General features: G+C 41.0%; 2 long non-coding RNA genes across 2 annotated transcripts in view; one reads left to right on the forward strand and one right to left on the reverse strand.

Annotated features, from left to right (window-relative positions):
- The window catches only part of LOC135314801 (uncharacterized), a 223,270-nt gene that overhangs the window by 75,182 nt on the left and 136,081 nt on the right, over positions 1–12,007 (reverse strand). The gene's annotated exons all lie outside the window — the stretch shown is intronic.
- LOC135314590 (uncharacterized) lies at positions 446–5,167 on the forward strand. Its single transcript, XR_010374100.1, has 3 exons — positions 446–828; positions 3,311–3,376; positions 4,741–5,167. It is a non-coding gene; the product is annotated as an uncharacterized LOC135314590 (long non-coding RNA).

Consider the following 12,007-nt stretch of genomic DNA (forward strand, 5'->3'; position numbering starts at 1 on the left):
AGGGACTTTCAACCAAGCCAGTGAGTGTTTCCTTTTCCCAGACGACCAGTTAAACTTACTCTGTTGTGTGCATGGACCCACTAGGCCAAATCCTGCATTTAACTGAAGGCAGCTGTCCATTGACTCTTGGTCAGTTACTAGCCGTTCGGGAAGATCTTCAACAGACAAATCTTGGGACTATTTGTCCCTAAGAGTCTACTTCTAATAGTCAATTAGCCAGAAAAATAACCTCTCCTGATCACTAATTCCTTTGTATTCCTAGCAATGGTTCAAAAAGCTGCCTTTTGCATTGTGGTCTTTATGATTTTTTTCTTCCTGTCTTTCAAGAATTACCCTAACTCAGAAATGTAAAATATGAAGAGCAAATAGCCTGAATAATCAAAGAAAGTCACATGCTACAGTCAGTACTCCAAGTAAGAGAATGAAGCACAGGGGCATAATAAATCTTGTTAGTATTTAGCTTTCAAAATGGTCTGGAAAGCTGCCTGGTGACATGGATTTCTTCTAGGTTTAATACAGGTTTGATTAGCCAGGAAATCATTGTCTTTTTCTAGGGAGCCGGATCACAGACCTACAAAATTCACAGTAAACAAAAGCAGGCAAAGAAAAAAATCTTATCCGTGTTTTTCTGGTTGGAAGCACTGCAGTAGGCTCTAAGACTCCTAGCTTCAGCAGCCAGTACCCCGAGCAAGGCTGTACATGCAAGGCAGGTAAATCCTCACAAGGACTAGATAGGCAAAGACCTTCAGGTTCCTAACTTAGCTTTCTACGTACCTGAATCTGGTCTTGGATCATGGTATGCTTCAATTCCTCATCTGACTTATCTGGGTGAGTAATCCTTCCTCTCTCCTGTCTTAACCACTTGTCCATCTTAACTACTTATAATATAAATTCTTCCAGCCAGTGATCACTGCAATATATTTGTACAATACTTAGCGCAATTTCAGTTTGGGATTTGTTAGTCTGACTCAATAGTGCTATTGCTAATACAAAGTTTCACATAAATGGGGCCCCAAGATTGAATGATACCTCTAAGTGCTGCTGTACTACAAATAAATAATTATATGATATACATAAATCTTGCATTTTTAATGCTGAAGTCCCATGAGACAGAAAAAAGATTTTAAACGAGACAAGAACTTTCTAATTATACTGCATGTTGATGATCTTGGAATAGGTACAAAAACCATTAAAGACTTTTACTTTTTTTTTCTGCCTCTTAAATAGGAAAAATCTTTTCATCAAACATAGATTGAAGCCAGTGATAATGTAACTCTGGCTTACTAAATAATAACAGTGCAGGGCTTTCTAAATAGCCTACTTCAAATAATGACTTATATTATCCTAAATTCAAAAGCAAACAACTGGGGAGAAGGAAATCGCTAAACGAAGAGCAATATTAAATTCCAGAGGGTGAATGTGTGCTGCTGAAGGTGTGGTCTTAATGGAATTTGACCTATATCCATATTTTTGCTGTCACTCAGCACCAGCTCTCACAGCACAAAGGCAGCAGATGAGCAGGGCGTGAGCAGAGGAGGGAGCTGCCTGGAGCAGCAGGACTCCTGGAGGGAGCACAGGTATGACCCTGTTGCCTATTCCCCTACCACGAGCCCCGGGCGCCTGGCTAGCTGGCTGTGACTACCATTTAGGAAAAGGCTAAGGTGTGCTGGCTGGTGGCTACGGCTCAGCACACACTGGCATCTCCCAGCAGGAGCAATCAGTTCCTGCAACATCTCTGCAGCAGCAACCCTACGGGCTCAATCGTCCCAAGCCCCTTCACATCTCTACATGTTCAGGGCACAGAAACAAAGAAGTGGTGGCTACCTACTAGGTCCACAGCCCTTGGGAGAGAAAACGAGATTAGGTTAGTGTGCTGCCTTTATCCCAGCTGAACTGTTGGATGAACTTCCAAAAATATCCTTGAATTGGCATTCTGCGTACAGCTGTGTTTATGAAAGGCAATATCATGTATGTAAATAAATTCAGATGCTGCTTGAGTTATTTTAAAACAATCAGTAGAACACTAATCATTTTATAGGCACAATCTTATCCCAAGAAAGTGACAACTTGGTGTGTATATACATGTACTAAAAGTTAAAGATACTGTTACTTGTACCTCCATACAGATGTTAAACAAGATGTAGACTTGTCTTATAGCCCCATGAAAAGCTACTTTTGTTTGCTGTGTACTTTGCTTGCTGATGTAAGAGTTAAATACAATAACCTAAAAAAAAAATCACTTCGCCAGAGTTCTAGGGGCCTCATCCTAGGCGGAGCGCATTATCGGTGGGTATTAGATGTACCTCGGCAGCATATGCAACCCCTTGCGTGAAGACAAGCTCCTCCAGCGCGACCTACCAAGGGGGAGAAGACGAGTGCCAGCAGCACCCCAGCCCCTCACCAGCACCCCGGTGTCTCGGGGAGGCCAGGGCATGTTTGCGGGATGCCCAAGCCCTGCGCTTCCAGGCAGGGTGGGTGCCTGAACCCAGGATAGATCCAGCCTGCTGCTGGGCCTCAGCCAGGAAGCACGTGTATCACAGAACTCCCTGTGTTTAAATCCATTAATTATCTCACAGTGTAAACAGTTTTAGAGTACTGCGGTTGCCTGCTCATGGGGAGATAATGCAGTTTAACCACTGTCTGTTCTAACTTCATCACTGAACAGATATAAGGAGGGTTGCAGAAATACCTGGCCGAGATGGGGAGATGACAAACACATTTCCTAGCTTTGGTTCCTATCAGCCCATGGCAGCTTGAGATGATACTTCACCTCGGCTGGACTAAGTTAGACCGTGGATATCACCTGGCCGAGTCAATGGTGATGCTCCCTCTGCCTTCAAGGGAGCAAGGACATCGCCTCTTAAGACAGCCTGAACTTTGCACTTGTTTTCCTAACAAATACCACAAAACCAAAACTGTTGGTTTATTCCTAGTAGCCCCACAGTAATCCCATGGTATCCAGCAATTCTCTGTTTAACATTCGAAAAAGCAAAAGCCCTGAACAGACCATATATCTGGGTAGTCAAAATATATAGAATAATACCTAGCTACTTCTTTACGCCACAGTACACCACACCGGAGTTCTGTAATTTAGGTGGCTGTTTTATTAAAACATCGTATATTGTTCCCATTTATTCTTTTATGATTGGAGAACAATCTGGGACTGAGAGGGTATAATCTGTCATAGTCTGTTATGTACTCTGTTATCGTCTTTTCTCCAGTGTTAGCCTCCAGAGATAACATGTCTGGAAATATGAATACTTCCATTAATGTTAGCTCTGGTTTCATTTACATTTTCCTTTCTGAGCAGACTCCTGCCCAGCAAGGTGAACTGGTTACACCGTGAGAGCTGGAGACAATACAGCCACAGAAAAAGGTACACCGGGAGTACATCAGTAGATGGGAAGAAAAAAAAAAAAAAGTTTAAACTTGCACGGTGATAAAACTCATCTCCTTTGAATTTGATGTGTCAGCAATGCAACATCTCTTCTGACACAAAACAAAATCTGGTGGCTAACCAGTGTCACTGCCATTAAATTCATCCTGATCTCCAGGGTCCAAAGTAAGAACAAGTATTTTTATAGCACAAAAGTTACCCTGTAGAAGACTACAAAACCGCAGGATTACAAAACATCAAGGGTTATTGCAAACTTCCCTCACAAATGCTAATGAATTGTTTTCCCTTTTTTGCTCCAATCCTGTTGTTTCAAATGAAAACACATTGCTGCTTTGTTGCTGAGCACTTTCTCCCACAGTGCCCTGCATAAAGACTTGCTTGTGCACCCTCTGGAATGTGCTTATTCCAAGATGTTTAATTGTCATTTCTTCCACCTTACATCAGAAGCCTGTCACATGCATTAATTAGGTCCATAAAAATATGCTTGAAAACCCTATCATTTAAATACAAAAGAAAGAGAAAAAGAGAGAAACGAGCACTGTAATTTCCAAGAATAACTAATGTCTTGCTGAAATTAATTCTCTGGATTGATGGCCTAATTGCCAACATGGCTGAGGTAAGGCATACGGTAAGATCTCGGGCTGCTTGGCAGCGAATACTGTCTTACTAACATGTAAATGACAGTTTTTTATTTGATATTTCCAACTATGAATTTGATTGAAATGAAAGGCTTACTCGTGGAACAAACAAGCTGCCATTTATCGAATACACACACACGGAGAAAGGGGAAACCAGGTCCAGCCATGGAGACCTGAGAATTAGAGACCAGGAGCCTTTCTGTATGATTATAGGGGCAAAGCAGCCCACCAACTAGAGCAGAAGTTCACGTGCTGCAGCATCCAGTCTCCAGTAGCATCAGCTCCAGATGCCTCCAAGTAATACATAAGAAACATGTAATGGTAGGATCATTTTAACTCTCTAAAGTAGCCATCAATTTAAATAAGACCCTTTCCTAGCCAGAAACCCCAGGCTGGATTGCCCTCTCACAAAAATATAAATGAGAAGTAACTTCATTTAAACCAGTGGCATTGCACCAAGGATTTATTCACTGCGAGAGCAGGGAGGCAGAGCAGGGAAGATGTACTGAGCTTAAAACAGCCCAACTCAGGCAACAAATGGTTTAAAAGAGCTTTGCTCCTGCAGTAGCATTGACATATGTGTATACATGAACAGTAGTTTCTCTTTCTTGCCCCAGTAAGGAGAGCTGGTGGCCAGGGCTTCGTAAGGGCCCCTTCCCACCCACACCCCTCTGACCTCCAGCATGATTTTCTGTTCCCACTCAGGCATGTTCTTTCCGTACAGCTGAAGTTGGGTAATGCAGAGAGGTCTGGTAATTATTTCCATGTTGCTGTGCAGAAGAGGGATGCCGAGAGACCATCACTCCAAGTGCTGCTGCCCTCCATCAAGAGCTAGCCATGAAACAGCGCTCGCCAAGCAGCCACACAACGAACATTCAGGGCCACACGCTCAGGGCTAGAGTCTCAATGAATTCAGGGAAGAAGCTCCCAAGGAAAGGAAGAAAATTGTACCACAATCTGTAATATTTGGGGTATTAAGATGTTAAGACATATTCACAGCACAAGAAATACTCATTTGCAGACCAAGAAGTAAACTGTGAGCAGTGTGTCTCTGACATCGCTGGAGTAACACTGTAACTTGTAGGAATAAATGCAAAATCAAATAAAATTTAAAACTTTTCCATTTTCTTGTGTTGGCATAGTCTTTCAGACTTGAGAGAATTTGACTGCTTGACTTACATAGCCCTGAAAAATGAGACTTATTGTTCAAATATCAACTTAATTCTTCTAGTATTAATGGCTTTTACTTCTGCTGGGAGAAAATTCTGCTGTTTGTTTAGAGTGACCAGAGATATATGCAAAATGTGCCTAGGAAAAATATACAAACAATGAATTGCTTTGTGAAAAACCAAACCAGGTTTATATTAGTACATCAACTGTATTTGTTTTCACATAATTCTGATATCCAGAGTTAAAACAAATGCATGTCTTTATAAAATACATGTAGGAGTATATTTAAACTATCTCAAATAAAACATCTTCCACTAGCTCTTCTGACGAACTGTATCTTTTAGATTTATAGCAACTCTTATCTGGGGAGGTCAAAGTACTCTGCAACATAAAAAATTGAAACTCATAACGTCCCAGATGAATAGTAAGCATGATTATAATCTGGTTTACAATTCTAAATATGGTTTTTACAGTAGTCAGGCACAGAGAGGTTAAATACTTTGCTCAAAATAAACCCATGCAACCTGGCTCTATCTTCTCTTGCCATTTGTGGCTTTGTTCCTCCACCTCTGCTGATCTGAAAGAACAACTCTGGTGGCTTTAGCAACATCAGTTCTTTAATTCTCACCAATTTATCATCCCCCAGCATAGTCTACAAATGGACGAGCCCAACATCAGCACATACTTTGGGTTTTTATTTCAATAAACCATAAATTTTAATACTCAGATCAGTCGAAGTGAATTCTCTCAGGCAATTAACTTATAATTAGTCTAAGGTAATAATATATTCAATAGAATTCAAAGGTAATTGTTACAGGGAAGTGCACAGACACTAACCTATATCGAACCAGAGGTGGGCACAAACCCAGAAGCGAGCATCCAGAACCTTCACACTTTGGAAAAACTCAAGGTATGGAATTGAATCTTGCTGATGACCTCTCCCTCCTTGCAGCCTTGCTCTGCCCAAGGAGGTGAGGGTCCAGCTGCCAGCCCACAGAAAATGGCTGTTTACACAGGGGTTTGGTAGGTCTGAAACCCCACTTCTGAAACTTTCTGCTTCCCCCTAAATAATTTCTGAAATCCAGATCAGATTTCTGTGTCTGGGGCTCTGCTTAGATCATGTCTGCTCTCCCTGATGTGCTTTACCTTTGATTCACTGCTCTGTGTTAAACCTCAATCAACCTATTTGACAATAGCACATTTTATGATGCCAGGTCTATCGATGAGAAATCCGAGATACAATGAGACCGAGATGTCCAAGGCTGTACATGACATTTATAAAGGAGCTGGGAGTCGACTGAGTCACAGGCTCCTCTTTTCTCTCCCTACCACCAGGACTGTACTTTCTCCTTATTTTGTATTCTTTCATACTTAAAATAGTTGTGGCTTATTGAGAGATTTTGCAAGGAGCACAGGTCAATTTACCTTTTTATCTAGAGACTGCAGTGTTTCTAGAAGATGCATATCTTGGAGCTATATGCCACATGACACCTAAAGATGCTGGACGGCTTGCCTAATACATAACTGGAGTACATAGCTGTCTGCCAAATAACAGTAACTTTTTTTTTTCCCCCAGAAAGAAGCTGGGGGAAGAGGACAACATAAGTAGGCTGGAAGAAGCAAAGATCATCTTACAAAGATTTTAGATATAAATATAGCTATATACATGTAGCCCTTCAACTTCATCATCAACTTGTAGCAATGTCAGAAAAAGCTTGTTCATATCTGGCCCAAAAGGTGCTATCCTTTTGAAAAAGAAGGACCCTGAAACACTGGAACAAGTTGCCAAAAGAGGTGGTCGATGCCCCACCCCTAGGAACATTCAAGGTCAGGTTGGACGGGGCTCTGAGCAACCCAATGTACTTGAGGATGTCCCTGCTCACTGCAGGGGAGCTGGAGTAGGTGACCTCTAAAGGTCCCTTCCAACCTAAACCATTCTGTGATTCCATGACTTCTCTGTTATCCACATTTATATGATGATGATGGTTAGGGTCCATTCCCGAAACAATCATCAGTGTCAAATAGGACGCCACTCCCGGTAAGATGTGTGTCTCACAAGCAGCGTGTGACTCCAGTACTCCAGGGTCCACACTCGCTGACCGGCAGTCTCTGGGTGCATGCTCAGGGCTTATTTGCCCAGTGATGACTGACCACCATGAGCTGACCCCATGCACTCAAAGAAGGTTGGACCAAGTCTGAAGTAAAGCCCAAAAGGTGTAGAGAAACTGCTCAAACATCCAGTGCCACTGCGGTGACCAGCATGCAGGCTGAAGCTGGTATCAAAGAGGAGCAAGACATGTTTTGCTATAAAGCAGTTGCAAAATACATACTCTTTCTGTAGTGGTCCATAATAGCCTGACTGTATTGTACTTCGGTCAATAGGGCCCTCTTGATTTAACTAGGAATTAGACATCAGAGAGGAGCATTAATGCCCAGTAAGGAAAGATTATCAACTTGATTTCATTTTCAGATGGTTATTTCCTATTCTGGTATTGGGTTTTATTCTGCTTGTGGCGTACACATTACACATATTTTTAATACAATCATTGCAAAATTACCCACAGGCAGAGAGAGAATAAATTAACAGACTACTTAATTGAGTTCTTTTCAAGATTCTCAGCATCAGCTGCAACTGAGTGAAATAAGGAGGAATGTAAAATTTGCCACTTACAAGCCACCAGGCCATTCATTGTCCCAGGCTGCTCAATGCAGTAGTTAATTCTTAACCATTTCAAATGAAAGAACAAACATCGATGCATCAGCTTGGTTACAGAATCACTGTACCCAAACCAAATGCCAGTTTTAAGAAACAGAGGAATTGTTCCTCCTTTACTGCTTCAGAAGTCATAAACCTAAAATCTAAAGGGTGTCCAAATCCTTCTTGATCTCAGTAGAATTCAGGGACCTAAAAACTTCTGAGAATCCAGGCCTTTGTTCTTACCATTTCATTTATATGCATAATGGGGGAAAAAAGTCATTAATTTACCTGACCCTTCCAGAAGAAATGCAAGCACCTTTCCTTCAATTGGACTTTCAGAGGATCATTTTGAAAGATCCCTTTCCCCACCTCAGTGAGACTGTCAGGCATTTTAGAAGAACACAAAATCTTTCCCAGTTTGATTTTTACTTTAACATCAGTTAATTTCTATTTGTTCTTCCTCCCCAATTTCACTAATGCCCTTTTTGTATACGTATATTTGTCCATAACAATCTACATAACAATCACCCTAATTGATCTAGTGTTAACCTCTAACAGCGTAAGATCCAGACTGGTTTTATCTATTGCTCAGTCCCAGTTGCAGCATTAATTCCCTATAGTGCTAACATCTCTGTCACCATTGCCACCCGGCCCTTTTACAAGAAGCCCCTCTCTAAATAAATGCCACCGTAAACCATCCTTACAAGAGGCGGCTGCTGAAAAGCCCCCACTGTAACAGTTTGTTTTTGCCTCGTGTTGTATATAATGATAAATTTCATACAGGTGTCACATTTTTTAACAGGAGGTGAGGATTGATGGGGAGCAACAGAACGATCCATCATCGGAGGCAGGTGGCACAGTATTGGAATTTCAGAAATCTGTTCCCAATCACATCCACTGCTGGATGACTCAGTAACGACCCTATTTGCGATGCGTTACTGAAAATCAATGTGCCGCATTCAAGGTCAATGTACTGTTAGAAAACTCCTTAAGCACTGATGGATGGATTGTGTTCATTCAGAATAAATGTGAGAAGACAGTGACAGCTGAGCATCCCAATAGTTGTGCCAACTTTAAGAGAACAGCTTCCTCCTGGAGAGAGAAACACGATTCCCTCAGGGATTACATCACTCCTTATTTCCTTTGTTCTTTCTCTTTTGAGCATTTAGGTAATTGTTTAATGTCTCTATCTTTGTGCAATTAGGAGACTTCAAAGTTTGAAGACAAACACTGATGAACAACAATCTTTATGGACTTCCCTGTATGAATAATATTAATCATTACGAAAGACTATCAAAGTTTATAAGGATTAAGTAGAGGAGAAGGGAAAACATTTGAAGAAGAAACTAAACCCACACACAGGTATAGAAAAAAGCCTCTCTGCAAAGAGCTTTAAAGATAAAATCCCGAGTCAAAACATGGTCTTGATTTTTCTGTTATTGTAGTAGCGAACAAGATAGTGTCTTTACATATCTTTACATATTTTTCAACTCTCTAAGTGGTTTTGCATAGCTTTAAATGTTTTAAATTAGCTGGGAACTTGCCATGCATGGTAAAACAGATTTTAGCTTATAAAAGATCCATGCTTATAAATAAAGCTATCTCACTTTTTCTTTTAGCAATGGGATGGGATATCTTATTCAACTACTTTGCTAAATATGAATTAATGACACTTCAGAGACTCCTTCCAGGGGGATTCAGAAATTACACTCCTTTTCTTTCCTGAGAAATAATGAAATTGTCTTTTAGTTGATGGGGAAATAAAAGTAATCATCAGCTTCCAAAAGGAAAACAGGATTGATAGCTCAAACAAACAGGAAGGGGGAAAAGTGTAATTTACCATGTGGTTCACCAGCAGCTAAATCTGTTCACTTGACACAATAAATGATGTCAGGCTTCCTCACCCACTGTGTCAACAAAATGGGTGTTGTCAAAAACATTAAGACATCTTATTGACAAACTCTCAAGTCATTATACTCTTTGAAGTGGTTTTGTCTTCTGCCTAAAATTATTGCACCGACAGCATCGATCCATCTGATACATTGATACAGCAGCAACAAGCTCCGGGGAGGATTCTGAATACAGCCAAAGCAATCATCCAGACAAAGTTACTTCTTGCTGTTTCGGAGAGATTCTGAGAGGTGGTGGGTTATCAGGGACGAGCAGTTCATTTCCAATATTCAAACAACTCTGCTTCTGCAAGAAAACAATTTTTTGCTATCATAAACTAAACAAAGCACTGTTAAAGAGAGGTTGCTTTGCATCAGGAGCTATCAACTAGGGGTTAATTGCAAATACATCATCTTAAGCAGGTTGCTGCACGTTATTTCAGCCAAAATGTATTGCTTATTCAAATACCTTAGGGAGCACAAAGATTCCAAAGTTCCTTTACTTACTCAAATAGTTGTACTGAACTCGGTGGACCAATGCTAGGAGGAAAATTGGAATAGTTTTGCCAAAATAGTTACATTTGTCAAAGAGGATTTGGTCAAAAATATGTGAAATAACTTAATCGTTGCAAGTTAAGAAATCAGAAGGAATTAAGGCTTGTCTGAGATGTCAAAGGGTGAGTGTGCACAGCAGAGTTTCTATCCCAGTCTAAACTGATGTGGCAAAGTAAGGCTTAGATCAGGCAGGGCCGTCTGCACTGCTGCTGCCCGTCAGTAACTCTTCGGCAGACAAACAGGAGACATCAAAACTGTGATTTACAGGTACTTCTGACCCTGAAGTCTAATACATCACAGGCCTAATCCTCCCTTTACACTACCGTGAATCAGCGGTAACTCCATGGAAGCCAACGGCGTAACAGCAGCATAAAACCAGAATGGGAGGAAAACGTCTTTTGGGAGCGGGGTAGGTATGGTAGGTACAGCCAGGGGATGCTGCGTCTCTGCCTCCTCACTGACCATTGCTTACGCCATTCTCCTCTTTGTTGGGTTTGGCAGACCCTAGACCCACAGGCCAGGATCAGGGACTAATAACCAGGTTGCCTGATCCCGCCACAACCTCGCACACACACTACAATCGTGTGCCATTGAGCATTTGGCTTGCTGTCCTTAATGTAAAGTACAGAGCTGAAGATAGAAGCAGGCTGAGAGTGCCAGTTCTGTCCACTGTGGATTTGTGATTAAGTTTTGCCATTAAAATACAGTATATAAAACACTAATTCAAGCCAAAATTATAGACTCAGATAAAATATGGAATTACTGTGCCAACAATCCACAATAAAAATACACAGTACAAATAAGTGAAAGAATCTGATGTCAGAAATATGGATAATGAAAGTAAATTGTATAAACTTAATTAATAAAAGGCTTGGAATGGAAATTTCCAGTGTGTAGTGGCTGAGCCTAGATCCACTGAATATCCACAGACTCTTCTAAATTTGAGCTGGGATAGTAATGACCAGCTTCTTATGTTTTGTTTAAATTGTATCTTTTATATCAGAAGGCATCTAGGAGTCTCCACTAAATTGTTTTAATTAAACTAGCCATTATGTTTTATTAGTTCCAACTTTACCACATTTGGATGAGAAATAAAGATGCACGTAAAAACCAGACCTTGACTTGAAGAAATCCATTCCTGCACAAGTATTCACAGCTGCTGCCTCGTGCTGCCCCAGCTCTGCAGATAACAGCTACTGTTTTGCTGCAAACGTCATGTAGCCTGCAAGTCTGAGAGGGGTTTTGTGTGATCCATTTGCAGTCTGTGCACAGCCTTTTTGAAGTATTTGTTTTGCTTTGCTCAAAATCCTGAGCTTGGGTGGCCTTGGTGAAGGATTTTCGGATTCTGCTACTAATATGATGAAGAAAAGGCTTTTTTTTTTTTTTCATGGAGTACTTTTGTTTAAAAAAAACAACACAGAAAATACAGAGACCATGGGATAAGACAATTAATACAATGCCTACCTTCTTCACAGCCTCTGACCTCCTGGCTTAGTGCTGCACTGCACAGGGGAGATTCCCCATGGAAACAGTAGGAATTGGCACCTCCATCCAACTCCTCACGTACTCTCCACATAGACATGGATGAACTAAGCACAATATATGCATATTGTACTGAGATACCTACACAGTACAGTGCGGAAGGAGATGTGTGTATTAT

Source organism: Phalacrocorax carbo, chromosome 8, assembly GCF_963921805.1.
Source record: "Phalacrocorax carbo chromosome 8, bPhaCar2.1, whole genome shotgun sequence".
NCBI lineage: Eukaryota > Metazoa > Chordata > Aves > Suliformes > Phalacrocoracidae > Phalacrocorax > Phalacrocorax carbo.